This window comes from Rhinolophus sinicus, linkage group LG02 (genome assembly GCF_036562045.2).
Source record: "Rhinolophus sinicus isolate RSC01 linkage group LG02, ASM3656204v1, whole genome shotgun sequence".
NCBI classification, from domain to species: domain Eukaryota; kingdom Metazoa; phylum Chordata; class Mammalia; order Chiroptera; family Rhinolophidae; genus Rhinolophus; species Rhinolophus sinicus.
In genome coordinates this window covers 112,359,349-112,387,047 of record NC_133752.1, presented here as the reverse complement: position 1 = coordinate 112,387,047, position 27,699 = coordinate 112,359,349, and the positions used below count along the sequence as shown (strand labels likewise).

General features: G+C 43.5%; 1 protein-coding gene and 1 long non-coding RNA gene across 2 annotated transcripts in view; one reads left to right on the top strand and one right to left on the bottom strand.

Moving 5' to 3' along the window:
* The window catches only part of LOC109434424 (uncharacterized), a 28,330-nt gene extending 4,062 nt beyond the window's left edge, over positions 1-24,268 (top strand). Inside the window, exons 3-8 of the long non-coding RNA XR_012493814.1 lie at positions 2,124-2,268; positions 2,420-2,581; positions 15,393-15,650; positions 16,429-16,623; positions 21,108-21,665; positions 21,944-24,268. This is a non-coding gene — a long non-coding RNA (uncharacterized LOC109434424). The remainder of the gene's footprint in view (positions 1-2,123; positions 2,269-2,419; positions 2,582-15,392; positions 15,651-16,428; positions 16,624-21,107; positions 21,666-21,943) is intronic.
* NINJ2 (ninjurin 2) overlaps positions 1-27,699 on the bottom strand; it is an 84,244-nt gene that overhangs the window by 40,741 nt on the left and 15,804 nt on the right. The gene's annotated exons all lie outside the window — the stretch shown is intronic.

Here is a 27,699-nt window from a genome sequence, read left to right as displayed (position 1 = left end):
GATCTCCTGGATAACTTGCTGCAGCTTCTCCATTAGCACTTGCTGCATCAGCTTGCACTGTTATGTTATGGAGATGGCTTCTTTCCTTAAACCTCATGAACCAGACTGCTAGTTTCAAACTTTTTTTCTGTAGTTTCCTCACCTCTCAACCTTCATAGAATTGAAGAGAGTTAGGGCCTTCCTCTGGATTAGGTTTTGGATTAAGGGAATGTTGTGGCTGGTTTGATCTTCTCTCCAAACCACTAAAACTTTCTCTATGTCAGCAATAAGGCTGTTTTGCTTTTTCACTGGAGTAGCACTTTTAATTTACTTCAAGAACTTCCCCTTTGCATTCACAACTTGGCTAACTCTTTGGTGCAAGATGTCTGGCTTTTGGCCTATCTTGGCTTTTCACTTTTCTTCCTAAGTTTAATCATGTCTAGTTTTTTATTGAAAGTGAGAGACATGCAACTCTTCCTTTCACTTGAACACTTGGAGGCCATTGTAGGATTAGTATTATTTTTATTATTTTCAGGTGTATAAAACAATGTAATAGTTAGACATTTATCATTTATACCCCTCACATAGTGATAACCTCCCTCCCCCCAACTACTACCCCTCTGACATCGCATACAGCCATTACATTTCCACTGTCTCTATTCCTAATGTTGTACTCCCTTCTTGTAAATATATATATTTATATGAATGTAGCTGACATTCATTATTGTTCAGCTTTAGCTTCAGGTGTACAGTGCAGAGATCAGGCATCTACATCATCCCTGAGGTGGTCTCCCTAATGAGACAAATGTCCATCGGATACCTTCATTGTAGGATTATTAATTGGCCTAACTTCCATATTGTTGTCTCAGGGAATAGTGGAGCCCAAGGAGGGGGAGAGAGACAGGGGACCACCAATTGGTGTAGCAGTGAGAACACACATGTTCGCTGTTTTATATGGGTGTGGTTTGTGGCACCCCAAAACAATTACAATAGTAACATCAAAGATCACTGATCACAGATCACCATAACCAATATAATAATAAAAAAAAAGTTTGAAATACTTGAGAGTTATCAAAATGTGACACAGAGACACGAAGTGAGCAAATGCTGTTGGAAAAATGGCACTGATAGACTTGCTTGACGCAGGGTTACCACAAACTTTCAATTTGTGAAAAACATGCGGTATATGCAAAGCGCAATAAAGTGAAATGTAGTTAAATGAAGTATGTCTATAGTTGGGAGAAGGTTGACGCACCAGGCTGAAAATCTGGATTCTGAACAGTAGGTAAGATATCCAGCCTTCCTCCCACTCTTATTCAAGAAAACTGGCAGTTAGGCTTCTCCCCTCCCCCAACACCTATCCCCAGACAGGAATCTAGAAGATTCTTATCAGAAAAGATCTAATAGTCCAGAGAGGAAACTTTTAAACACGGACGTTTAAAATTCCCCTCAGAGAAAAAGCTGCTTGATATCCCATCTCTATAGCTCTACAGAGAAGTTTTCCAATGGACAAGCTATCCCCATGCACATAAAGCTTAAAATAAACTTTAAAATGTTTTATTTTGTGTTTGAACAGGCTTTATACTAAAATGGCTCAGAATTCAAAAGATTCAAAAGGGTGCAATGAAGATGTCTTCTGTCCATCACTACCTAGTTCTCTTTCCATTCAACTGCTTAGTGCCTCACTAATATAAATAGAAAACCTACATGAAAGACAAAGACCAAAATAAAGAAATAAGAAACACAGAGAAAAGAGAAAAAAGGTAGAGAGAAGAAAAGCCCAAAAAAGGAAAAGAATAATAATGTCCTGGAGACAGAAGAGAAACTATTACATCAATGAAATAAGAATCATATCCTATTAAAAAAGGAATATTCAGAGAATGAAAAACGAGAACTCTTGGAAATTAAAAATATGAAATATAAATATAAATATTTAAAATTCAACTTGAAAAGTTAGAAAAAGAAGTTTCTAAAAATCTCACAAAAAGTAAAAAAAGTGATGGAAAATTAGATGCAGAAGATGAGAAGATTAAAGGAACAGGGCAGGAGATCCAACATGCTAATAACTGGAGCTCCAGATAGATTGAACAATGAAAAGAGGGGGAATGAATAATTAAATAAATAATAATACTTTTTTTTTCTAGAACAGAAGGACATAAGTTTCCAGGTCAAAAGGACTCAGCAAGTACCCAGTGTAATAAATGAGGAAAGACCTATCCCAAGGCACATCACTGAACTTCCAGAACACGAGAGGTCAGAGAAGAGAATCTAAAAGCTTTCAGACATGAGGTACAAAGACTAGAGAAAAATGACATTGGATATCACAATAGCCACTCTGGGAGCTAGAATTCTATAGCTGGACAAACTATCAATCAAGTGCAAAGACATATTCAGTTATATTAGTAAGCAAAAATTTTACTTCCTTTGTTTACTTTCTTAGGAAGTTATTGGAAGATACACACATACATAATCAAGATAAAGGAGTATATTGAGGAAGAAGAAGACACGGAATCCACAGGACTGTGAGTAAATTGCCTTGGCACTAAGCAGCACAGAGGGCAAAGGAAGGAAAGAAGGGACAGAGGAAGAATGAAGCAATGAGGTAAGTGCAAGAAGAGAGCAGAGTCAGGAGACAAAGAGAGTTCTCCTTGACTTCAACTCTGCCTGAGGCCCATTTTTAATCCTGCATTTGTTTTCTGAGGGAACCGATGTCCTTGTAATAAATTCCTCGTCTTAACTAGTTCACATTGGGTTTCAGTCACTTGCAACCAAAAGTTTCCTCCTGATACCATTGCTACTCAAGGAGTTAGAAGCAGCAGCATCAGTATCACCTGGAAGCTTATAGAAATGCAGACTCTCAGGCCTCCCCCAGACCTACTCAAAAGAATCTGCATTTTAACAAGATTCCCAGGTGATTTATATGCACCTAAAATCTGAGGAGCAGTCCTAAGATATCTACTTTGCCAAGGTTGGGTACCAGGCCTATTAAAGATAATCTGTAAACTACCTGGCCACATAGTAAGTATTCTGTAAGGTATTCTGTGGACAATGATGATGATGGAGAAACTAGGAAAATTTTGGAATGACAATCTCAGGGAGAGTTCCTGGGACCATGGCAACTGGTCTGTAATTTGGCTCTGAGCCAAATTACAAAAACAGGCCCACAGCAGAAAAGGCAGAAAGCACACATACCAGGAAACAGGTTTCAGCTCTACCCCCGGAACCTGTCAGGTTAGTCAGCCCAGGTGTTGACATGGGAAACCATTAAGAAAAACCATCTCTCAGGTGTGGCAATTGGCTGTGAGTGAGTGACAGACACTAAGCATCCGGGATGACGCTTGGCTGGGAGAATGCTGAGCTAATGCTACCTTTCTCAGCAGAGCAAGCATTCTGCCCCAGCACTCAGGAAGTAGGTCAGGAGTAAATATCCAGAGTGAGCAGCTCCTAATTGCTTTTTCAGGCAGAAACCTGTGGCCCATAGGAGTGGGGGTGGAAGGGGGATGGGAATGAGATGAGAGGAGGGTGGGGGATCCAGTGTAGGGGTAGGGGTAGGAAACCGCATCCCACTCTTGGCAGGAGCACGGTTGCCTCTCACACACTTTTCCTGACTCCAGTCCTTTGGCATACAGCCACCTTCTTTGTGCTTGGGGTGTGGGGGTGGGGGTTCTGTGGACTGTCCAATGCTGAGGAAATTTAAATAGAAGCTGGGATTTTAAAGATTTTAAAAGAAAAAGGAGATGTGCTTGTAGAAAGCTGTGTCCCTCTCAGCCCTCAGTGTGTTGTGGATAGAGGATGGTTATGCCAGGTCTATAGCTCCCAGGAGTTGTTGGTCATCGCTTTCTAATTGTCCCCTAGTTGTATGGCACTATACTCAATCCCTGAGAATCTTTACTAGAGAAGCACCCCAGCCCTCCAGGAATTTACACAGTGGAGTCCCCAGTCCTTTAAACCACCTATAAAAATCTCATCCTATTCAGAATTGACAAACTCCACCATCATCAGATGGCTGTCCTTGTGAAGGCCAATTGTAATTACCAACTCTGCAGCCGTCTCCACAGCAAGAAAAGCCTAACATTAACCTTGAATAGCAGCAAATACCTAATAATGTGCTTACTATGTACCAGGCACTTTTCTGAGCACTTTATTTTAACTTGTTTAATCCTCACAACAACCTGTGAGGTTAAATAAAATTTCAATCCCCATTTTGCAGATGAGAAAACTGAAGCATAAAGAGACTACATGAGGTCACATAGCGAGTAAGTGGCAGTCTGGCTCCAGAGCCCCTGTTCTTTAACCATTGTATTTAAATCACAGGCACAGGTGCCCTTGGTAGACAAGGTGTCAGCAACAGCTCTCCTGCAAATTAACCCTATTGTAGCCTTAACAAGCTATCTGATTTTAGCTTGATAACTCAGAGGCAATATGGTGAGGGGCCAGAGCAGAGGTGTCAGAGTTGGGGGTTTGAAAATTAATTTGGGGAATGTACAGAGGGATAGTGGATGGGGGGAGGGGAGTTCACACAGTGTGAGGGATATAAATGATAAACGTCTAAGTTTTGCTTTGTCTTGTGCACCTGAAACTAATTAAAAAAAAAAAAGACATCAGAGTTAAGTGATTCTACTCCTGGTGCTGCCACTTAGGAAGGATACTAATGCTGATTGAATGCAGGTGTCAGATGCTGTGTGCTTTCCAGGCTTCATCTGCCCAGGTAGCCTGTGTGACCCGAGGCAAGTCACTGTCCGTCCTTGGGTTTCAGTTTCCTTACGTGTAAAGCACACCAGGTTGTTTCAGTGATTCAGTTTGAAAGTCCTCACTGCAGAGTTACTACTATGTGCACAAGTGCCACGCAGGTGCTGAAGGGGCGCGGAGACCTTGCCATCATCGCCAGGCTCACGGTCCAGTTCCTTTCATGTCTCAAATCCTTTGGAGTTGATCAAGTCAGTTATTATCCCTGTTTTTTACAATGGGGAAAATGATGTTTGAACACAGAAATTCTCTTGGTTCAGTTGTAGCCAGAGTGTGACCCCAGGTTGACTCCTGGCCCAGGGCTCTTTCTGCTCCCGACTCTCCTACCTCATCTTGACATCACGGTGACTAAAAATGACAAAGGCCACTTTGAGTTCCTAACTTCCCACAGTCATTTTGTACTACCTTTCTACCTTGCCCCATCCCGACAAGCTGAGACACACACACACACACACACACACACACACACACACACACACACACACAGAGTGCTGGATCCCTGAAACACACAATCAGTGCTGTTGAGTGACTGGAAAGCAGCCCCTTCTGGCAACCCTCCTTTCTTGCCCCAAGCCCACAGCTGAGGTGGTGAAAGCACCGTCAGCAAAGCCGCAGCTCCATATGTGTTTGTGACTCATTATGCTATCAGCTGACTCTGAACTGAAGCCTCTTGCCCCATCAAGTAATTACTGGTGAACAGGAAGACCAGCTAAAGATAAGATCACTGGTGGTTGAGAGGAAGGGGTCAGTGAACACAATTGTCTGTTAGACACACCTCTAGCACTATGGGTGTTGGTACGGCAGCCAGCACAGAGCCTTGCACACAGTAGGTGCTCAACACAGCTTTATTGGTGGATTAGCTGCTCTGAGCTACTCTGCCCTGCATGATGGTGTTGCTAGGCAGGAACATAACTGTGTCTAGCACCTGAAGGAAATGATTTCAACTCCCTCATGTTGAGTGGAGCTGAGCTAGGCCTGTGAGAACCGCAGCACTGAAAATCTGTCCTTTAAAGAACTCTGTGTTATAAACTCACTTCTGCAATCTGTCCCAAGAACTTCCTTTCCTGTGCTCTAAGTTGGGATAGGGGAAGAGGCACATCTTCCTCACGCCTTCCTTGAAGTGGTGTTAAGAGTGCAGAAGGATTTTAGAAATCATTTAGTCTAAACTCCTTCTGGTCACATCTTCCTAAACTTCTCCATTATGATGCAATTCCTAGGCTTGTCTCTTTCTTGGCAATAACCTCCTCCCAAGGCTAGAGTCAGGAGAGATGAAAACTTTTGTGAGTTTCCAGGAACCAAGGCCACTATTGCTCATTGTAGGAGGTCATCCTCCAACACCTATTTGACCTTCTTGAGGTGTTGTAGGACTTTTGACCGGTGGCACGACCACCTCGATAACGTGAACCCTTCCCAGTCTCTCTTGCAGAATGTCCACATGGCAAAGTTCTGGTTATTGAGAAGTTCGCAAGGACGATTGCCCCCTTAAAAGGAACGCCCTCCTTACTCCCTCTTTCCTTGGTTGGAATGTGGACACTGCAGTGAGCCTTCTCCAACCATGTGCATAAGCCAAACATCCTAGGAGCACAGCAACAAGCTAGAAGGAGCCTGGGTCCCTAACACTAGAGAGCAACACTCAGACTGTTATACACAGGAGAGAAATGAACTTCCATCTCATCCAAGCCTTTGTTATTTTGGGTCTTGCTGGAACAGCCAAACTTGTATCCTAACTAACCCAACCCTTTGGTGTGTCAGGGCAGTTACAACCTCCCCTTCTCCAAGATTCCCCCGCTCTATTCACCCAGGAGGTAGCCTAGAGATATTATATTTAAGAGATTGTCATAGTGGTCTATGCATGGCTGGCTCATGTGTTTGTGTCTGAATGGACTAAAGGTGGGCATCCCATCCAAGGAGGGCCAACCAGTCAGATTCACTCTCCTATGAATTTGCAAATGAGATTCACTGTTGTTATCCAACCTCTGCTGATTACATGCACCTAGATGCACAGGAAGAAGCAGAGATGAGAGGCCAGGCATCCCTGGAGAGGCAGAGTGACAGAAGCTGCCTGGGTTGATATGGGTTTCCTGCTTTTTGGTTCTAGGCCTTTGTATGGCCTCCATGATCACTCTGCACATGGCTCCTGGAGGAAAACTTGACACCTTACAATAAATCCCCCCTTTTGGTCTTAGATACTTTAGGTTCATTTCTGTCACCTGTCAGCAAAAGTGCCTAAGTCTCTCCCAATCCCTGTGGAGATTTGGGTACCCTTGCAAGCCAGGGAATCCCGGCCTCTGCAGGCCATCCCCTGGCACACTAGGTCCTTTCATCTTTGCAGCGATGGAAGGATCCGAGGTGAACTAAATGAACAGATAGATTGATCACCTGGTTGATTGGCTAGCAGATCAATCCATGGGTTTTCCAAGAGATGCTAAACAGGTCTCATGGAGTCACAGAATCGGGTGAAAGGGACAAAGGCATCAAGCAAAGTGTGAGCATGGAGGTTTAGTGATGGGCCCAAAGCCACACAGTTCCATGGCGGAGCCTGGACTGAAACCCTTGCCCTGGACCCCAGGCTCACTCCTCTTCCCTGCATCCCTGGCTGGCCTGATGCTAAAGGTGGCTCTGACGCAGCAGCAGCAATAGCTGAATGAACTCCCTGGCAGTTATGTCAAGCCTGTCTTTCTGTGGCTCCTAGGAAAAATGCAACATGATCTTTTTTTTTCTTTTCTGGATAATTCTATATCTTACTGTGTATTTTAAAGAAGTAACAAGTGTCCCTCCACTGTGTGCCAGGCACTGTACATGGCACGTTCCAGCTGCTATGTTTCATTTAAACCCTACAAGAACCCATTTTCCAGGAGAGGAAGGTGAGGTGAAGAAAGATCAAGCACACAACACAGGTAACACAACTTGCTCAAGACCTACAACTATTAATAGTGGGAATACAAGGACAGGAATCCAGCTGGTCTAGCTTGAAACCCTGTGTCTTTTACATGATGCCATATTGCTTCCTGACGATTGGCCTTTTCCATTATTTTTGCCTTTACTTCCCAGACTTCTCCATGGGCACTTGCTTGACAGGTCTTGATTTGGGTCAGTCTGTGCTGTGCTGTGAGACCCAGGGGACTGGTGGGGGGAGGGGTGTGCCCTGTGGTGCCTGCAGGAGGCTCAGCAGGTGGCACTCTTCTCACAGACAAGCCCTCTCACTTCCTCCTTCTGGGACCTGTCCTCCCTCCAGCTCTGCCTCCACCTGGTTTCCCAAGTGCCCTCCTCCATGCCTAGGCATTCTTTACTGCCTGGACCTCTCTCTCCTATCCTCAACGAAGGCATCTTGGTTACTCCGCTTGAGTGCTTCCTTCTTCAGACAAATGATCTAGTTAGATCATTTTTTCCTCAGAGAAGGAAACACAGGGCCCACACCTCAGAAGTCAGCCTGCCAGCTTTTTGAGCTAAGTTTGGACCCAGAGCTGAGTGTCATTCTAGCTCAGGTTCCCAGAGCCTGAGGGTAGGACTATGTCTTCACCAGAGGGTGACATGCATGGTCAGTGCCCTATGAAAAACAAACAGCTGTTGTGCAAAGACAAGGAAGCTGCTTGCTTGGGGAGGCCGTAGTCCTGAGCTTGAAGGACCTAAACCTGAGGTCTTGACCTCTTCCATTTAGCACATAAGTTCACATCCCTGATACTACTCACAGAGGTCAAGTAGGGACGCAGGTAGGTTCCACACTTCCATGTTCTCTCTGAAGAATCAAGGGTGAGAAGTTATGTGAATGTGTAAAAGGTGTGTGTGAAGGGTAGGGCGAGAGGAGCCTCTCTGATTTCACTGTGGAATAGAAATATAGACATAGAAATATAGAGCTATAATCTCTATAATAGAGATTATTGTAATAGATCTCTATAGCAAGCTCTAAAATAGAAATATAGAAATAATAGTCTATAGAGGGTGCCAAAAAATGTATACACATTTTAAGAAAGGAAAAAACTGTATTAAAATTATGCTGATGGTGACCCCTTTGAGGACGTCTTGTAATTGCAGAAGTCAAACATGACTTGTATTCATCTTTTGTTATCAGTATACATACATATATATATATTTTTTTTTTGTTTTGTTTTGTGTTTTTTTTTGTTTTTTTTTGTTTTGTTTTTAATTTTTATTGGGGAATATTGGGGAACAGTGTGTTTTTCTAGGACCCATCAGCTCCAACTCCAGTCGTCGTTTTCAACCTAGTTCCTGGGGGCACAGCCCACCATCCCATGCGGGAATTAAACTGGCAACCCTGTTGTTAAGAGCTCGCGCGCCAACCAACTGAGCCATCCGGCCACCCCTGTTATCGGTATATATTGAGTATTACAGTTTTTCCCTTTTTTAAAATGTGTATACATTTTTTTGTCACCCTCACTATCGTTATCTCTCACTTCTGATAAATGAGTGATTCTCAAAGGACAAATGCAGGCCCACTAAGAAGAGATTATGTTGGTACAAAAGTAATTGCTGTTTAAAAGGTTAAAATAATTGCAAAACCTGCAATTACTTTTGCACCAACCCCTAATACATCAGAATCTCGGGGCCCGAGTGATAAATGGGAATATTTTATATTTATCAAAAGGAGCATAATTTTTTAAAAAGGACTGACTTAGCCCTTGCAAAGGCTACACCTGCTTCCTGTTCTTTTCTCTACTTGAAGAAATTCTACTTCCCTTCAAAGCCCAGCTCAACCGGGAAGCCTTCTTCATTCAGCCCCATAGGCTAAATTTATCCCTCTTTCTCAGTTCTCTGGAAGCATTTGGTCATTCTGCTAGCACAGCACATACCATGGGATGTGACAGAGGGCTACACGGAGACTCACCCCATCGATGAGCACATGACATCCTATACCCTTTGCATGGTCCACTGACAGGCAGGAGAAGACCCCTTTAATTGGCAGAGATGTGGTGTTGATGTTGGAAGCATGTGGGAGGAGAGGCTGAAGAGAAAAGTGAGGAATACTCTCTGAGAGTCAGGGTGTATATCACAGGGGATTTTATCTCAAGTGATGGGCTATAGAAAGGAGTACTTTTAATGGGCTAGAGGTAAATTGGTTAGAAAAATCTCGTGAGAATTTGTTGGGGCAGAGGAAGATCTCAGGAAGGTAAAGGCTTGGTTCAAGGAGATTTCTGCGTAAGGAAAAGATTTCTGCGTATGGATCACGCTGCTATTCTGAATGGTTGCCTGGCCTGGATTTAAGACCAAGTCCTACAGAGAGGAAGACTATAGGAGCAGACTTGCGTTTGTCCAGGACTGGAAGCAAGAGGAGGAAAGAAGAAACAAAGGCAACGATAGTAACCTGGCCGTTGGGACTAATTGTGTCAACCTGCCCTGAGTAACCAGACTCTGAACCTACAAATCTGGACCTACTAATACCTCCATGTTTATACCTCAAGCTTTCTTGCGTTCTGCTTATTAATTACAGAGTGTCCTAAAGAGAAAGGAATGTGTGTAGGTTCAGGGGCTTGGTCTTGGGAGGATATGTGTCTGGATCCTTGGGTGGTGACAGCAGAGTTTTCAGGAATGGAATGCCAGAAAATCATTTGTGTGGGTGTTCGCTTCCTTACAGTGAAAAGTGTCATTGCTCTGGTCTCAGGGAGACAGCAATGACAGTGTTACAGGTTTCACCAGGAACACCCCCTCGCCCCTCTAAATAGGAAGGAGGCCAAGATGCCAAGAATAGGGACTTCGTGGCTATGAAATGGTCTATCCACCAATTTACACATCGGAAGCTAAACTACTGAATGGTGTGAGGAAACTGCACAGTGCTCTCCTTGCTCATACCTTTAAGATTTGTGCAAAAGGGAACTCCCTTCCGCACAGCAGCCTTTTATGTGACCTAATTCCAGAGACAAGAATCTCTAGTTATGCCAATAAAGGATTAAAAATCCCTGGGCACTCACCTTCCAAAATAAATGCTGTGATTCTCTGGCACTTGCAATGCTAGAATTGCCTGCATTTCATGAAAAGAGTGTTGTCCTTGGTCCCCTAATCTAAGCCAGGTTGTTGTGGTGAAGCCTGGAACTTGCTAAGAGGACGTCAGAAGAAAGACGATGGGGAGGAAAGTGTGGCAGTCAGAGCACAGTGTTCTTCCAAAGTCTTCCCGGACTTCTTTTTCACAGCCCGAGCCTGCCTTCTGCCTCCCAGACCTGTCTTCACAATAGCAGCTGAGGTCAGTGTCCTGGCCAGCACACAATTCACCTCCCCTTTCTTCCTGGGCTTGTAATTAAGGGGTGTCTGTGAAGCTCTGGAGCTCCTTGGAATAAAAGGACCGGTCTGGTCCCTGTGCTGTTCTCATGGTTCCCCGAACTCTCCACGGAGGTTATTGCAGGCAGAGGTTCACACTGCCAAGTGTGGCAGCTCTGGCCACAGCCTGCAGCCAGGCTCTCAGGGTGCCCTGGTTTCTCGGGCCCCCCAGGGCCCATGGTGTCGCGTGTTCTCTGCTCTTTGTTCATTCCCGCTTGTTCCCCAGGATGTTTTGATTTCCTCACCTCAGCTCTCTTTGTTTAGCCACAGAGTTTGGGCAACTACCATGGGGCAGTGGGGCCAGGGCCCTCTACCTAGGAAAGGGCTCCTCCCTTTCCAGGCAAGTGATCTGAAGTTACCCCAAAGCCTGGGCCTTCACCTGGCACTCTGGGCACTTTCTCTGCTCATTACCGTTCAAAGGTCTCATGCCCAGAAACCTCTGTCCACACCCAGCTCCCACAGGGAGGCGGTACTGTGCCCAGGTCAGGAGTGCAGGCTCTGGGGTCTCCCACCCTGAGCAAGAGTCCTGGATCTTCCACCTACTAGCTATGTGAACTTGACCTTCACCTCTCTGTAAATGAGGTTCAGAATAGTTCCTCTTTTACAGAGATGTTGTGAGGATTAAGCAAGACAATTTGTTTGAAGTGCTTGGCCTTTGCTAAGTGCGATCAAAGTGGTTTTCTTTTCTAAGAAATGTTGTAGATGATAGCCCTGTAGTCACCCTATGGATTCAGAGCAAGTCTTCCTTGGAGAGCCAAAACAAATAGCTTTTCCTGCCTCACCCAGTGCCTTTCCTGACTCAGGATGGCTGTACTTTCTGACTGGGCCCAGGGGACAGTACATAAAGTTACAGAAGAGGTGCCTGCAGTTCACCTGATTTACCTCTCCAGACACGAATTTGCTGTGGGTAGAAAATTCTTGCTTCACCTCAAGGATCACCTCATTCTCCTTTGCCCAGTCTAAGGGTGGTGATATAGTGTAACTTGGCCACCGTTTTCGGTTTTTTCCTTTCTAGAGAGAAGAATTATACTTTGCCACTTTCAGGCAGGGATCCTGAAGCCATGGCAGGGCATGGCCTCCATGAATCAGACCTGGGATGGGGAGAGACTGCAGCCTGACCCTCTCCCTCCCGCTGCAGGCTTTCATCACTGCCATTCCCAAGTGGGAGGTCCCGGGCTTCATGAAAGAAACTCTGATCTCAAGAAGGTTCTCTTATCTTGCCTAGCTCCGTGCAAATGCTGTGGGGTGAAAAAAAGAAGGGGAAGGGACCAAACATAGCGTACTTTCTCCTCTTTTCCAAGGCCTTGACTAGCCAGAGATCCCTACCTCCCTTTCCACTCTCTCCCCCACCCCACACAAAAATTATCAGGAGAAACAACAAAGTGGGCTAGAGATGGCCCAATATGCTCTTCCCTCACAATCTCCTCCACTTTCTCTGCCTCTTGCTTGGCGAAGGCATGGAACAAGCACTGCCGGGTCCCGTTGCAAAACACCAACAAGCTCTTGGTCGAGGAACTCCAGAACCAAGTTTACGTGTTCTTTGCATATGATGCACATATTACTGAGCTGCTCCTTCAATGCTCATGCTGCGTTCTCTCATGGTAAAGAAAGCAAGCTTAAAAGGTATGCATTTGCTCCTGGCTTCTGGGTTCCCATGGTTTCTATTTAGCACATAGTACATTCATTCTCATCTTTATCATTCTGGTTGAGCAACTTAGGTAAAATGTTCCATTTTTATCTGTTCTGCAAAATCGGAATAATAATCTCTGTCTTCTACATGGGATTTTCATGAGGATTTAAAAATGAGACAGCAGACGTAAAACCATTTTATAATCTGTAAAGAACAGGTAAAAATTTCAGATATTATTATTGTTATTAAAATTATTCAGTGGATAATAGTACTCTGGTAATTGGAAATGGATAAAGCATTTTCCAAAGGTAACTATGGGAGAATCTGATTTATTGATTTCATGTCAAACGACATAAAAGGCCCCCTGTCCCCTTCTGCAGTTTTCTAGGGTGCTGGATGGCAGCAACCCCGTTCTTTCAATAGGACCATCCTGACTCCTAGCTGGCCAACGCCAAGGTTCAGCGTTGCCTACAGTGAGTTAAAATCCTGTGGGGTTCAGGGGCAGGGTTGGGGTACAGGTGGGGGAAGTCCTGAAAGGCAGTGCTATTTTAGGGCTGTACAACGTGAGTGCAGGAAGGGGCTTAGTGATCAATGCCCACACCTCCATTTTACAGACGAAGCAGCTGAGGTTCAGAGAGACACGTGTCTTGCTCGAGTCTCCCAGCAGGCTTCAGTTAGCAATCTAGGGTGACCCAGTTAAGGTCACTTGGATAACACTGTGGCTGGAGGGCCTGCTCAGTCACAATGCCAGATCTCTGTGTTCTGAGGAGACAGTGGTGTTAGATCAGGAGCTGAATTGCCTCTTACCCCAGACGTTCTGTCTCAGTCTGAAGAGAAAAGAGGCTCTCGGCCTCCCAGGGTAGCAAAAGGCAAACACCCTTGGTTAACAAGAGCCCTTGAGAAAGTGACAAGGGTGTTGAAAAACACTGCACACACACACTTTCCTCTGTATCTTGCCTTTAACCCACTGCCTGCACTCAGGTGGTTTTAAAAGACTGAGCTGTCAAAGCCTTGAATGGTCTCTGAGGGCTCTAGGAGAGCTCTGCTCAGGTACAGAAAAACTGGACTTAACGTCTTCCGGGCAGAGCCACATGGCGCCACAGACAAAAGATTCTCAGAAAGGTCAGGCTTCTATCTGACAAGGCAGCAAAAACAAACCCCAGCACTTTCAAAGCTCATGAGCCTCCTGGGGAATCGTGGAAGGAGTGGGAGGCCATCAGTTTCTTTGGAGGGAAACCATAGCCAGAATGAATGGTCCAGGAGGGAGGGAATTTGTTCTAAGGACCATCGGATATAATTCAGGAAGTGTTTATTACCAGTGCATGGTATGTACAGCCCCAAGCTGTGTACTTGGGGCTGGGGTTACAGAATACATTTGGCCCCTGCTTTTCAAGGAGCATGGTGGGGGTATGACTTTCACACAGAAGTCAAAAGGCAGAAGCTGTGTTTAAGTCCAAAGAGAAAATGATCCAGAAGGAATGAAAACAATGTGTGAATTCATGTAGTTCTGAAAGGGTTTCATAGAGTAGGAAAATCTTTACCTACCATAGGCCTATACTCTTTAGTTAGAGGATGAATTATAGAGGGAGCGTTTTAGGATGGGAAACAGCTTGGGCAGAGGTAGAAATGAGCACGGGATCTCAACCTTTCCAACCTCCGCCGTACACAGGCTGTGCGCTAGAATCAGAAGTGTAAAGAATAAGAGCTTCTGCCCTCAAGGGTCGAGCATCATCATCTGTGGAGCCCACCTGGGTCACGGGAAGTTGTGGCAAAGATACTTTCGGTGTCCTGGAAGAGAGGGGCTTACATATTACTGGTACGCTCTGTCTGGGTTTAGAATGATTCCTTGAGTAAAGAGGTAGCAAAATAATTTAGTCCTCATGAGAACTCGAGAGTCCTAGCCTCATCAGCCTTGTATAGCATGGTGGTTACCATCGCAGGGTCTCAATGTAGACTTGGCTTTGAATCCTATCTCCAAGGATTTAGTAACTCTGTGCCATTTTCATTCACTTCTCTAAGCTCCAGTGTCCTCATCTGTGAAATGAAGATGATAATAGTAATACTTAACTCACAGGGTTGTTGAAAGAACTAAATGGAAAAAAAAAAAAAAAAAAAAAAGAAAGAACTAAATGGGGTGGGGCATAACCCATGGCTGGCACCCTCAGCCCATGGTAGCCACTGTTATAGCTACCAGTTTGTTGCCAAGGCCTGGTCTTGCAGTTGACTCTCTTGTCTGATTGTTTCCCAGATATGGAAAACCCTAAAGAGTCATTTCTTCCCTCTGGGGCCCTTTGGAGACCTCTCAGTGAAGGGAGAGTGTGGGAAGTGTGGGTATGGGTGTGGGAGAGGAGTCAGTTCCAGGGCCAATGGGAGATTGGAAGCCCTAAGAATATTCTACAGTTAACTGGGCATTCTGCGAAAAGCCCAGGAGGTAATTAGGAGACCTGAGTTCTGGAATGGCTCCACCCCACCTCACTAGGAGTTTCATTTTTCTGGACCACGGTTTCCTCATCTATAAAGTGAAGAGCTTAAATTAGACCAGTGCATCCCACTTTGTGGGAAGGGGAGAAGGTCATAATTACAGCATTGGGGTCCTTGGATCCATGCAAACCAAACACTGCCTACAAACCAAATCAATAATTTGTCTCACACGTAGGTGCTGAGCTAGTTTTCAAACACACAGAGATGCTGCAGAACTTTTAAAAATACATATTAAAATATTATGGAAGGCACTGTAGCTTTTTACCATCATGAATTTGTTTATTCATAGATACTAAAAGTATAATTACAATCCCTTGGAGGAATCCAACGGCGTTTTTGAAGTTTTAAAGAAGCACAAGCTTGAAAATGTTGGTTCCTACTGGATCAGATAAAGGACGTACTCAATGTTTCCTGGACCACGGCTCCTCATTCCAGCCTGACAAACAAGCACCCCTTCCCGTTTTGCCTCAATCTCCTTGAACAAATAGCATCTACTAGAATAGATTCTCCTGTAGCAGTGAAGACAAAATGGAAGGAAGAGGGACAGGTAAGAAAGCGTAGTGTTACTTAAGGAGAGGAAGACAACTTTTGTAAGAAAATATGGGAAATCTATATCAGGATTCTATATCAGTTTGGAGGTCTTTTTTAAAAAGTGACCTGTCCCTTCCCTGTATTTGTCATTGTTTCCCACTGCACACATGTTTGCAACACATGGGAAGTGGGAGGAGCTGGAATGTCCTCCAAATTCCCCTGACACTCAGTTCCCACCTTTATCCTCTAGAAACATGCGGCATTTTGTTTTGTTTAACTTTTCGGGAGGTCACAGCCCCTTTAAGAATCTGATAAAGGTTATGGACCCTGTTCCAGAAAAAATGCAGCCATACCTACACATACATACATGTATAATTCAACACATAATTTCAGGAGGTTCATCACCACTTGAACTCACCACGGACCTCCTTGGAGAATCATAGGCTCCAGGTTAGGAAATGCTGATGTTGTATGGGTTGATTTCAATAATTTTTAAATTACCTTCTATTAGCTTTTCATAGATTTAAGCTCTAAAAGTCCCATAGGACTTTTAATGGGACCTCTAACTGTCCTCTTACCCAACTGCCAGTGTAGGCTTCTTAGATTTTGAATACTGGATCAGAAAAAGGCTGCATGCTCTAAGGTGGAGCATCAGAAAAGTTGACCACCTCAAGGCTAGGTTCTCTGGGAAGCTGGTGTAAGGTGAAGGGAACCGAAACAGGGGCTTAGGAACAGAGTCCACTGAAGAGTGATGAGTCCCTCTCAACAGTCCTATTTTCATGTTTCCATCCTAGGAACTGTGGATCTGCAGACCGGTAGTCCTTGAAATGGAAAGCTGCTCATGTCCCCGCGAAGGATCTCCCAGCTTCCACCCTTCCTCCCACCTACCCACTGGGGCAGGTCTCCTTTACCTGCAGATCCTGTGTGAAGATATCTTTTCCTAGGGCTCATCCGCCTGCTGAGGCAACCTGCTTAGCCTGCTCAGTTCTGTGAGTCCCTGAATGAATAAGCCAAAGTCGGGGAGGTTGTTCCCATCCACACAAAACATCGCTCTGAATCTAAAAGCCCAGTGGTTATTTATCAACTTGATCCCAAGCTCAGCTGATCCAAGAGCATCCATCCTTACACTTAGTTTCCATCTAACATGTGCCCTGGGATGACTGAGAGGGCAGTAGGTCTGGAGGGGCTCAGGGGAAAACCAACAGGTCCACCAGTGAGAATTCAGGCTGCCAGGCTTGGCCAGGGAGCCACAGTTTGTACCAGGCAAAGGAAGTAAATTCCCCAAATACCAGGATATTGGGCAATAGTTCAAGAATGAAATTCATTGCTATTACAGCCCTTCCTCTATCCCCACCCTGAACTCTGTGTTCCATCCTTTTCCTCTACAATGTACTATGCAAATGTTTCATTGTTTCTCTATAATCTTATCCTACTGGGTTCAATTCTATCTCAGCATTCTAAGACCTGAAACCTATAGTTGTCTAGGTATCTTTATAGGTTGCGTGAGGGTATGAGCACTTCGAAGGAAGATTGGCAGGGGTGGGCCCTACATGTTCAAATCATTCCACCTAATTATTTTATTATTTGACTTTATTTATTTATTTATTTGGTGAGTTTAATGCCATTCTTTCTTTTATTTTTATTTATTTATTTATTTTAATTAAATTTATTGGGGTAACATTGGTTATTAACATTATTCTTTAATTTTTAAAATTACTTTATCCAATAAGTATTTACAGAGCTCTAATTAGGTTAGCATACTAGGATATGGAGGATATGGGGGAACATAAAGACGTACTAGGACATGAGAAAATATAAGAATGCATGCGATTTGAATTCTGCTTTCAAAAGCTTGCTGCCTAGTGGAGCAAATAAGATGCATAAATAAACCACAATACAAGGTAAAAATATATATACATACACATGTACATATATATAAAATATATATTTGCCCTAGCTTGGTAACTGTCACATAGCATGTGACATTTAAGTGGGACATTGAAGGATGGGTAAGGATTGGAGAGACAAAGACGAGGAAAAGGCATTCTAAGTGGAAGGAATGAAATGAAAAGAGACTTGGAAGCAGTAATGGGGAGCCTATATGTGAAGAGCTAATACAATTGACCCTTGAACAACCCAGTTTGAACTGCGGAGTCCACTTATATGCAGATTTTTAAAAAATAAATACATACAGACTATAACTGTATTTTTTCTTCCTTATAATTTTCTTAATATTTTTTCTCTAGCTTATTTTATTATAAGAATACAGTATATATAACACATATAACATACAAAATATGTCTTAATCAACTGTTTACGTTATTGGTAAGGTCAACAATAAGCTATCAGTAGTTAAGTTTTGGGGGAGTAAAAACTTATACATGAATTTTTGACTATGTGGGAGGCCAGTGCCCCTCACCCCCATGCTGTTCAAGGGACAACTGTAGTTCTGTTTGACAAGAACACAGGGAAGGGGAGTAGAAAAAGAGAAGGCTGGAAATCCAGGATGGACTTGGCCAGTGGAGGTCCTTGAATGTCAGGATTAATAGTAGTTTAGGATTTTGAGAGGAAACCCTGAAGGTTTCTGAGCGGAGGAGTTCATGATGATCATAGCTGTATCTTGGGAAGATTAATTTGGTAGTTCTGTGGAGGCAAGGTTGGAGAAAAAGTAAAAAAAAAATAAAAAAAAAATTGGGTCGTCACAGTGGGAAGGATCATTTAGAGGAGGAAACTTCTACAGGAGACTTCCACCAAGCTACTTTTGGTCAACTAAGCCTAAAGTGACCTTGACCTCTGTTTTCATTGGTACTCACTGTTTGGACCTCTCAAGGGAGCAATACAGTGTCGTTGTTAGGAGCAGACTTTGAGGTCCACCAAACCTAGGTGTGAATTATAGCTCTGCTACAAACTAACTTCTCAGAGCTTGTTCCATCGTATATAAAATGGGGATAATTATATTCAGATTTTTATAAAGATTAAATGAAATAATGTCTGTGAAAATACTTATTAGCACAGAGGGAAAGGGTAAGCAACTAATAAATGGTTGATATGATAATCAGTATCATATGACTCACATTGTAGATGTGTATAGAGCTATAATCATCTCTTTTATTACATTATAAACTGCTGGAGGGCAGGAAACTAGTTTTTGTGTGTGCCCTCAGTGCTTACATAACTTCTTATACTAGGCAAACAATGAATAAACAACATGATAGGTGAATAACTACAACGTAAGATTTTAATTAAACGTCAGAGAATCTGTCCTCTTGAATGAGGATGGATATTTTCTTGTTCGAAGTACTCTCTGTTCTCAGACGTATAATCACTCTGGCAGATATGGTGAGAAATCCTGAGGGAGGCTGGAGGCTGGTAAATTTGGGGATGGGATGAGTCAGTCCTCAAGACAGCACATTTCCAGTTCCAGTCCATGTGTGGGACTCCCTAGTACTGGTAAGCAGTAACCTGAAGTCACTAAGGCATCTGGGCTGGTTCTTAATGTCCATGGGATAAAGAGATATTCGTATGAAGCCTTCCTAACGACCAGCTGGCTGCCTCCATGGTAACGTGGAGGCCTGGAGAAAGAACTGGGTTAGCAAGGTGGCAGGACACAGCAGTGTTTGGGCCCTGGACTCCTGCTTTCTTTTCCCAAAAAAGTTTGGGGGCATTTCATTGCCCCAGAACTAAGAATCCTTGGACAATCCTTCTCCTCTCTGCTTTAGGGCCTGTTAACCACGGCATCCCTGAGTATTTATTGAGGTCTTACGACCTATGTATGCCTCCTACCTACAAGTCAGTGATGTGCTAAGTGCTGCAGGGGCTGTGAGGAAGGATGAGACAGGTGCCGGCCTGCAAAGAATTCATTCTATTGGAATAGGAGAGGTGAAACACAGTAAAATACAGCACATGGATAAGATATAAACAATGGAGTTAGGCCTCCTGGTTCAAAAACTTTCTCACTAGATGACACTGGGAAATATTAACCTGCATCTTGGTTGCCTTATCTGTAAAGTAGGATTCATTGTCTTAGAGGAGTATCACCAAGGACCAGATAGCTAGTGTAAAGTTTTTAGTACAGTAATGGCACAGAGCAAGCACCCCACATTTATTATTATTATTTTATTACTGAGTTAAATAATAACATCAGACCTGAAAAGCAACATAGGGCAATAGGGAATTTTCCAGGCCATCCCCTTAGACTTCAAATTTCTTGATAGAAGACAGTTCTGTCCTTTACTTTTATAGATTCCCCAAAACCCACCCCTGGCACCTTGCAATGAAACAGGTGCTTGAATATTTTTGGGAAATATAATTAAGTATATTTTAAATTTCCAAATGAATGGACTAGATAACTAGGAAACTTAGGACAGTGAGGCTGGTTGTGTGAGATGGGCAATCAGGGAAAGCTTCATGGAGAAGATGAGATTGAAGAGGATCTTGACAGATTTGGGAAGGATTTGCATGGATAAAGCAAAGAAAGGAGGATTCTGAGTATAAAAGCCTAGAATGGGCTGGGGGGTTCAAGAGAGGCAGGGGCAACTTGGTGGGCACAGCCATAGCACACTAAAGATGGCACCACTGTGCCCAGAGCCTGGGCTCAGAGTGTGGGGTGAGGCCAGGAGGTGGAGCCAGAATGCCCTGGGGCAGATTTGGGGCATGATGACAGGAGTCCATCAGCTGCTTGAGAGACCCCTGCCAAAATCCCAGTCGGCAAGGTCAACTCCTATCTGTGTTCCGGCTCCTCTTTCACAGCCTGTGCCAGACAGGAGGCCTCAGGCGTGAGGACCGGCCACAGGGACAGGCCAATCAGAAGGCAGGGAGCTGCAGCCCCAAGATCAAGGCCAAGCCTATAGAGGCCTGCAGACTCCCTCTACAGCTCTCTTTGATCCTCAGGCGGAGCTGATAAGCCGCTCCAGGTGGAGAAGCCCACGGCTCCCCAGGCCTCTGTCAGGCCTCTGCTTCGTGCCACTTTCCATAAGGGAAAGCAAGGTGCAGATTTTGTTTCCTTTTTGCATATTCTCTGAGGATCTTGCTGAGGAGTCTCTCCTCCCCTCCCAGAGGGTAAAAGCCTCTGCATCTCCTCAATGTTACAGCGTTCTGCACACAATGGACGCTCTTCCTCTCCATGGTGCAGAGTGACAAGCGTAACAGTTAGTAGCGTTTCCTCCTTTTACAGACAATGAAAGAACAAAAGTCCTCAGAGTAATACTTACATAATATACACCAGTCCCTACCTTACCCACTTTGCATGCATTAACTCATTTGATCCTCACCATAATCCTATAAAGCAGGTTCAATTATTCAGGAACTTGCCCCAGTTCACACAACAAGCAAGCAGGTCACACCACTAGGAATGTGGAATTAGAACCTAGGTGGTCTGGCTCCATTGGCCACTATGCAGTGCTACCTGGATGGAAATAGCGTTGGTCCGATAAAGGGGGGAGTGGGAACACCACCCAGGAATCCTGTCTTCCAGGTCCATTTATGCAATGACGCTACTCAAGACTTCGCTGACTGTCTAGGTGAGGAAACCGAGAATCTTCAGCCCCTGCTGGGTTCCCTCACTCAGAGGCTGGTGTGGGCACCTTGCTGCAAGCTCCCTTCTGAGCAGTCCTGCTGTCCCTAAGGCCCCACCTCAGCTCCTGTCCTCAGGTAAGTCCAAGAGAGCAGAGCGAAATTTTACCAAATTGCCCCCACGTTCCTTCCTCAGGAGACTGAGAATGCACTGGGGACTGCCTGCCTGCACGGCCTCTTTTTTTTTTTTTTTTTCATTTTAAAGAAAATGGTAAACACCTGAAAACAGAGTTCCTGAAAGAAAGTGACTTTCTCGTCATAATTATAGCCAGAGTGGGCCACTGCTTTCTACCAGCAGGAATGCTGCTTCTAAATACAGCCTGCAAACAGCACATCCCCAAGGAGCACAACCCTCCCAGCCCAGCGGGTTCCCTCACTCAGAGGCTTCTGTGGGCACCTCGCTGCAAGCTCCCTTCTGAACACTCCTAGCTCAGCAGCGTGGCCTGATCCACTGACCCAAGTGAGTGAGGGAGAAGGAAGGAGGTCAACTTTATGCCTAACATTCTGGAGGGGAAGAGCTACTTCTTAAATATGTGCAAGAATCAAGGGCATATTTGAAAACATTTAAAAATGCCTTCACGGGTTGAGTGAGGATGGGGTGAGGCTCTAGGGCTATGGGGGGAAGAAGGAGAGGCAAAATGCAGAAGGGTTTGCGGGGAAGGACTCAGCAACAGCCCCTGTCCTACGCTTCGGACCAGGATCTTGCCAGCTCATTTTCTATTTCTAACCCAATGCCAGGCACTCGAGTGCTGTTCTACTCAACCCAGCAATTTGGAGACGGCAGTGGGTATGTGTATAACAGAACAGGATGGTCTCTGGACAAAAGTTCTGAAAGAAAACCAAAACGGAAGGCTGGCCCCCACACTCCCACTGGACAGTCTCTAATGACCCTTGGGGAATGTTCCAGACATGCACGGGCATCTGCAAATTCACTCACCTGGAGTTGCCTCTGCCTCCTGAGCCCTGGATCAAAAATGGGAAGTGCAAAGCCTCTCCTTGTGTTGTGTGTGCGTGTCATTTTTAATCATTCTGATTCACAAGCCCTTTTCTTGCTTCTCACCCCATGGAAAACAAAACAAAACAAAACCCACTAAAGCACAAAGGTTTCTAGGAAATTTTATCTGAAATTCCTGGCAGGCTGTAATAAGGTACGAATAGGGTAGAAAGAACTCTAGCTTTCTGCAACACTGCTTAGGGGCAAGCTTACCATATGCCTTTTAAAATTAGAGATTTTTTTACCACTTCAAAATCATACCAGAAAGGCAGGCAGATGAGAAGATAACAAGATTGTGAGGAAGCCCAAAATATTTGGTAAGGATTCTCAAGTTTGGGGAAGTTCAACTGAAATAGCAATTTGTGGGTGGAATATTAGCTGGGAATTGGCTGCAGAATTACCCATAGACTGAAGGGACGCCGGGGGTGAGGGGGAGGATGAAGTATGGAAAAGGGTTCAGTAAAGCTAGGAGTCCCATACGTTCAGAGTTTAAGATCCTAACCAGCCCAAGGGTGTCTAAGGCATAACCAGTAAGTAGAATCAGAGATTCCATTCAGCAAGAACAGACAGGAAAACAAATCTCTTTTCTTTGTTTGTCCTGGTTGAAAACCAAACACAGTAGCCACTGAAGAAATTCCAGTGTTGGGAGTGTTCAGGCCAGGAAGGGAGGATGAAAATGCAGCCAGCCCCTGACCACAGGGGAATCAACCTAATGGCTCCTCACATGCCACTGTCCAACACTGCGCTCAGGAATGTTGACAGGGGTCCTTGTATTTCCCCTGGTTCCAGCCCACAGGACACCTCCTGCTTACCCTCTCTTTTCCTGTGACATCCTGCCCCACACCAAATATCAGCTGACAAGGCTCAGCTGGGACTGAGCAGCCCGAACCACATGTGTGCATCACAGGTAATTTCCAGCTGCTGTGGGGAAGCACTAAATGGAGAGAAAATACTAGGCTTAGCATCTAGGGTAATGGAGGAGGGAAGGAGTGGGGAGGAGGCTCTAAAGATCAACTGCAATGTTCCCCAGTTTTCATGCTCCTTCTCAACATAGACCAATTCCAGTTGATCCACTAAGAGCTTTCAAAAACTCGACCTTTTGCAGAAAGAGGAAACTAAAATTATAGCCCTGCCTGTAGCTTGGAAGTTTTGGAAACATGGCCCCACAGTGAGGCAATCTGGGGAGAATGCCAAAGCAAACCTGAACCAGAAGTGGAAATTTTATGCCATTAACACAAAAGGTTAGTGGGCCGGCTTGAACTTGGGCAAGATCTCGTAGGATCTTAGATCCACTGCATTTTCTAACAGTGGATTTCATTTAGAAGGGTTACAAAATACACCTCAGTCTGATGTTGTACTCGGGGTAAATATCTACTACTTTTCTTTCCAGGGAAATCCTATGAAAACTGAATCGCTGAATCAATTCTTCTTCTCTAAGAATCTCTCACACCCCTCCTACACCAACTTACCTAAAGCAATGCCCCATTCCTCTATTTAAAAAAATTAATCATGTTATTTAAGAACTTTTAAGGTGTCCTACTGTCTACTAAATCAAGTACACATTCCTTTGTGGAGTTATTTAAAAATCCTACATAATTTACCACACCCCACATAGACACTAGTGCTCTCCCACACACACCCTCTGATCTGGACACACTGGCCTTCTCACTGTCCCCAGATAGCTGACGCATTCCTGCCTTTGCATCTTCATACCAGTATCCTTCACCCTAAACTCTGAATCTGAATTTACTCTTCCTCTTTAACAATCCCCAAAAGGCCCCGCCTTTGGAGATTTTGCCAACTATTTCAATTTTCATCACAACATTAAATTCCTTTGCCTCTAAGACTTTAACTCCTCATTCTCCTTCTCTTTGAGGGAGTGGGTACAAGAATGAGAAAGAGATTGGAAGAAACCATAGACTTAAAATGGAACACAGCAGACATATAGACCAATGGAATACAGAGCCCAGAAACAATTAGCCAGAAATAATTGTTTTTTGACAAGGGTGTCAAGGCTAGTCAATGGGGAAAAGGCAGTTTCTTCAACCAATGGTGCTGGAAAAGTTGGATATTCCCACTGAAATTGGACCTTTACCTTATACCATATATAAAAATTAATTCAGAATGGATTAAATATCTAAACTTAAAAGGTAAAACTAAAAAAAAAAAAAAAACTAAAAAAAAAAAAAAAAAAAAAAGAGGTAAAACTATAAAACTCTTAGAAGAAAACAGAAGGGAAAAATCTTTATGACATTGGATTTGGCAATGATTTCTTGGATATGACACCAACATGACAGATAACACAAGAAAAAATAGGTAATTTAGACTTCATAAAAATTAAAAACTTGTCATTGAAGGACACTATCAAGAGAGTGAAAAGACAACCCACAGAATGAAAAAAAATATTTGCAAATCATACATCTGATAAGGGATTAATATGCAGAACATAAAAATAACTCCTATAACTTAAAGAAAAACAACAACAAAAAAAACAAAGAACCCAATTCAAAAATGGACAAACAACGGGAATAGACATTTCTCCAAAAAAGATATACAAATGGCCAATAAGCACATAAAAAGATACTCAACATTATTAATCATTAAGGAAATGCAAATGAAAACCACAATGAGGTAAGACTTCTTGCCCATTAAGATGACTATTATAAAAAAGAAAAAAGTATTGGCAAGGATATAGAGAAATTGGACGCCTCATTAGTATTGAAAGCTGGTGAGAATGTAAAATTACGCAGCTGCTGTGGAAAACAGTATGACGGTTCCTCAAAAAGTTAAACATAGAGTTACCATACGATCCAGCAATTCCACTCCTAGGTATCTACCCAAACGAACTGAAAGCAGGGACTCAAAGCGGTGCTTGTACACTAGTGTTCACAATAGTCAAAAGTTGGAGACAACCCAAGTGTCCATCAACAAATGAATAAACACAATGTGTTCTATAATACAAGAAAATATTATTCAGCCTTAAAAAGGAAGGAAATTCTGACACATGCTATAACACAAATGAAACTTGAAAACATTATGTTAAGTGAAAAAAAACAAACAATAAATATTGTATGATTCTACTTATATGAGGTACCTAGAATAGGCAAATTCCACAGAAAGTAGAATGATGGTTGCCAGGAGCTGGGGGTAAGGGAAATGGGGAGTTATTGTTTAATGAATATGGAATTTCTGTTTGTGATGATGGAAACATTCTGGAAATAGATAGTGGTGAGTTCATGGTTGCACAATATTATTAATGTACTAAATATCACCGAATTATACACTTAAACATGATTAAATGGTAAAATCTGTGGTACAGATATTTTACCACAATAATTTAAAAAACAAATAGAATCTGAATCCAGTTATGAGGAAACAATTAGACAAATCTAAATTGTGGGTCATTCTCCTGAATGACTGACCTACACTCTTCAAAAATGAGGAAACAATTAGACAAATCCAAATTGTGGGTCATTCTCCTGAATGACTGACATAAAAAAGGGAGTAGGGTACTATTATAGATTAAAAGAGACTTAAGAGACAGGACATCCAAATGCAGTGAGTAATCCTTGATTATGTTTTAATTTTAAAGAAGGGAGAAAAGCTATAGAGGGCATTGTTGTGTGCACAATTGGGAAAGGTGATTATGAACTGTAAATCAGTGCTGAATTTCTTCCAAGTGATTGATACTGATGTTGGGGTGATGTAGGAGAATACATGTTGAAGTATTTAGGGATGGTGTCTGCAACTTACTATCAAATGGAAGGTAAGAATGTGTATCTATAGAAAGAAATACAGTAAATATGCAAAATTGATGAAAAGTTCAAGGATATTCTCCGTACTAGTCTTTCTACATTTCTGTATTAGAAAATATAAAGTTAGAGTTAAAAATGGGGTAGTCATTTTGGTTCCCAAGTGACCAAGGATACGCTGATTTTCTGTGACTCTGTGAGCAAAATGTTAGTCTATTTGCCACATTGGGTCATCCTGTTTTACTGAATTCATGTCTCAGAGTTGCCAGAAGTAGTTGAGAGGTCATTTGGGTGAGACATATCTATGCCACCTACCTTGACCACTTCAGGTTCTACTGTGTTGTATTCTTGTGTGTAGCAAGATTTTAAGTCCCCAAGGGTAGGGCCATGTCTCACTTTTCTTATAACCCCCTTCCCCGAGATCCCCAGCCTCATGCTTTGTACAGAGCTAAATCCGTAGTAAGTGCCTAGTAAATATTCTTCTATTTATTGACTATCCCATCAGTATAGAGAGAAAGGCATGTATAGAAGTATAAGTAGTCAAAAATGGGGTCAAAAGGTTTACTGCAACTAAGGTTTTAAAATGCTGCTGGGTAGGGCCTTGCAGAAGGAATGTCAAGTGTGGGCTTTGACACAATCTAATTCTCTGTGGCAACCAGGTGTTACTGACTTAGCAGTGATTAGCACTTAGGGGTGGAGTAAAAGAAATACAGTCTTGGCAAAAGCTTATGAATACCTGAGAACAGAACGTCCTCAGCTTGGCCCTCTGGGGCAACTGCTCTCAGAACCCTGTGAATCCTTCCCAAGGAAGCAGGACCAAAGGTCTGAGGACCTCCAAAAATGTAGTTCCCGTTCTGGCTCCTTGAGCAGAGTTGCTGGGCCTTGCAGGATCTGCTCTCCATGGGATTCCAGGAGAACAGCAGACGCCTCCATCAGACAATGGAGGTGAGAACAGTCCCCTGCACGGCGTTAGAAGGAAGGTGCTGCCCACGTGCAGGAGAACACCTAGGCCTGCTGCATTCCACCTCCAGCTGGGACACCAGCATGCTGCTGTGTTGCAGCTTGTTAAGGGAGTGTAGACTTGTCCTTCTTGTCTTGAGTAATTTTTCAAGAGGCTGGAAGAACTAATGGGTAAATTTCTTCTCTGGCCCAGCCAGGGCTTCTAGAAGGCAGGCCCTCAGCTCCAGTATTATATACAGTGCGTTGTTGTTTCCTATTAAATTACTAGCATTGACACTTAGTTTTAAATTCAATTTAAAATTGTATTACATACCTTCTTGTACTGGTCTTTGATTATTTCATCTGAGTCCCCAATTCCTCCATAAAGTTACAAGCTTCTTGGGGAACCATGCTCTATGTTGCTTTGCTATCTATGTTTCCTCCCACATCCTGTACTGTACAAAGTAAACATTAGATATACAATAACTATATGGGAATGTGTAAATATTTCTGTGTATACTGTATGCTGTATATTTATATTATGTAATAGTCAAAAGGATGAGGTCAATCTACGAATTTTGATATGGAGAGATCCCCAATTCATATTGTGTCAAAAAAAGAGCAATCAGGTACAGTATGAAATACTTTATGTAGAAGGGACTTGTAGAAGAAACAAGGGCTTGGTCCATATATATGTATATTTCCTTCCTCATACATACCTGTTGTGTGGGGTGGCCTGCGGGGCCTCTAGTCCCTCTCTCCTCATAAGAATGCAGGATATGGCGAGGCCAAAAAGGAACACCCACGGA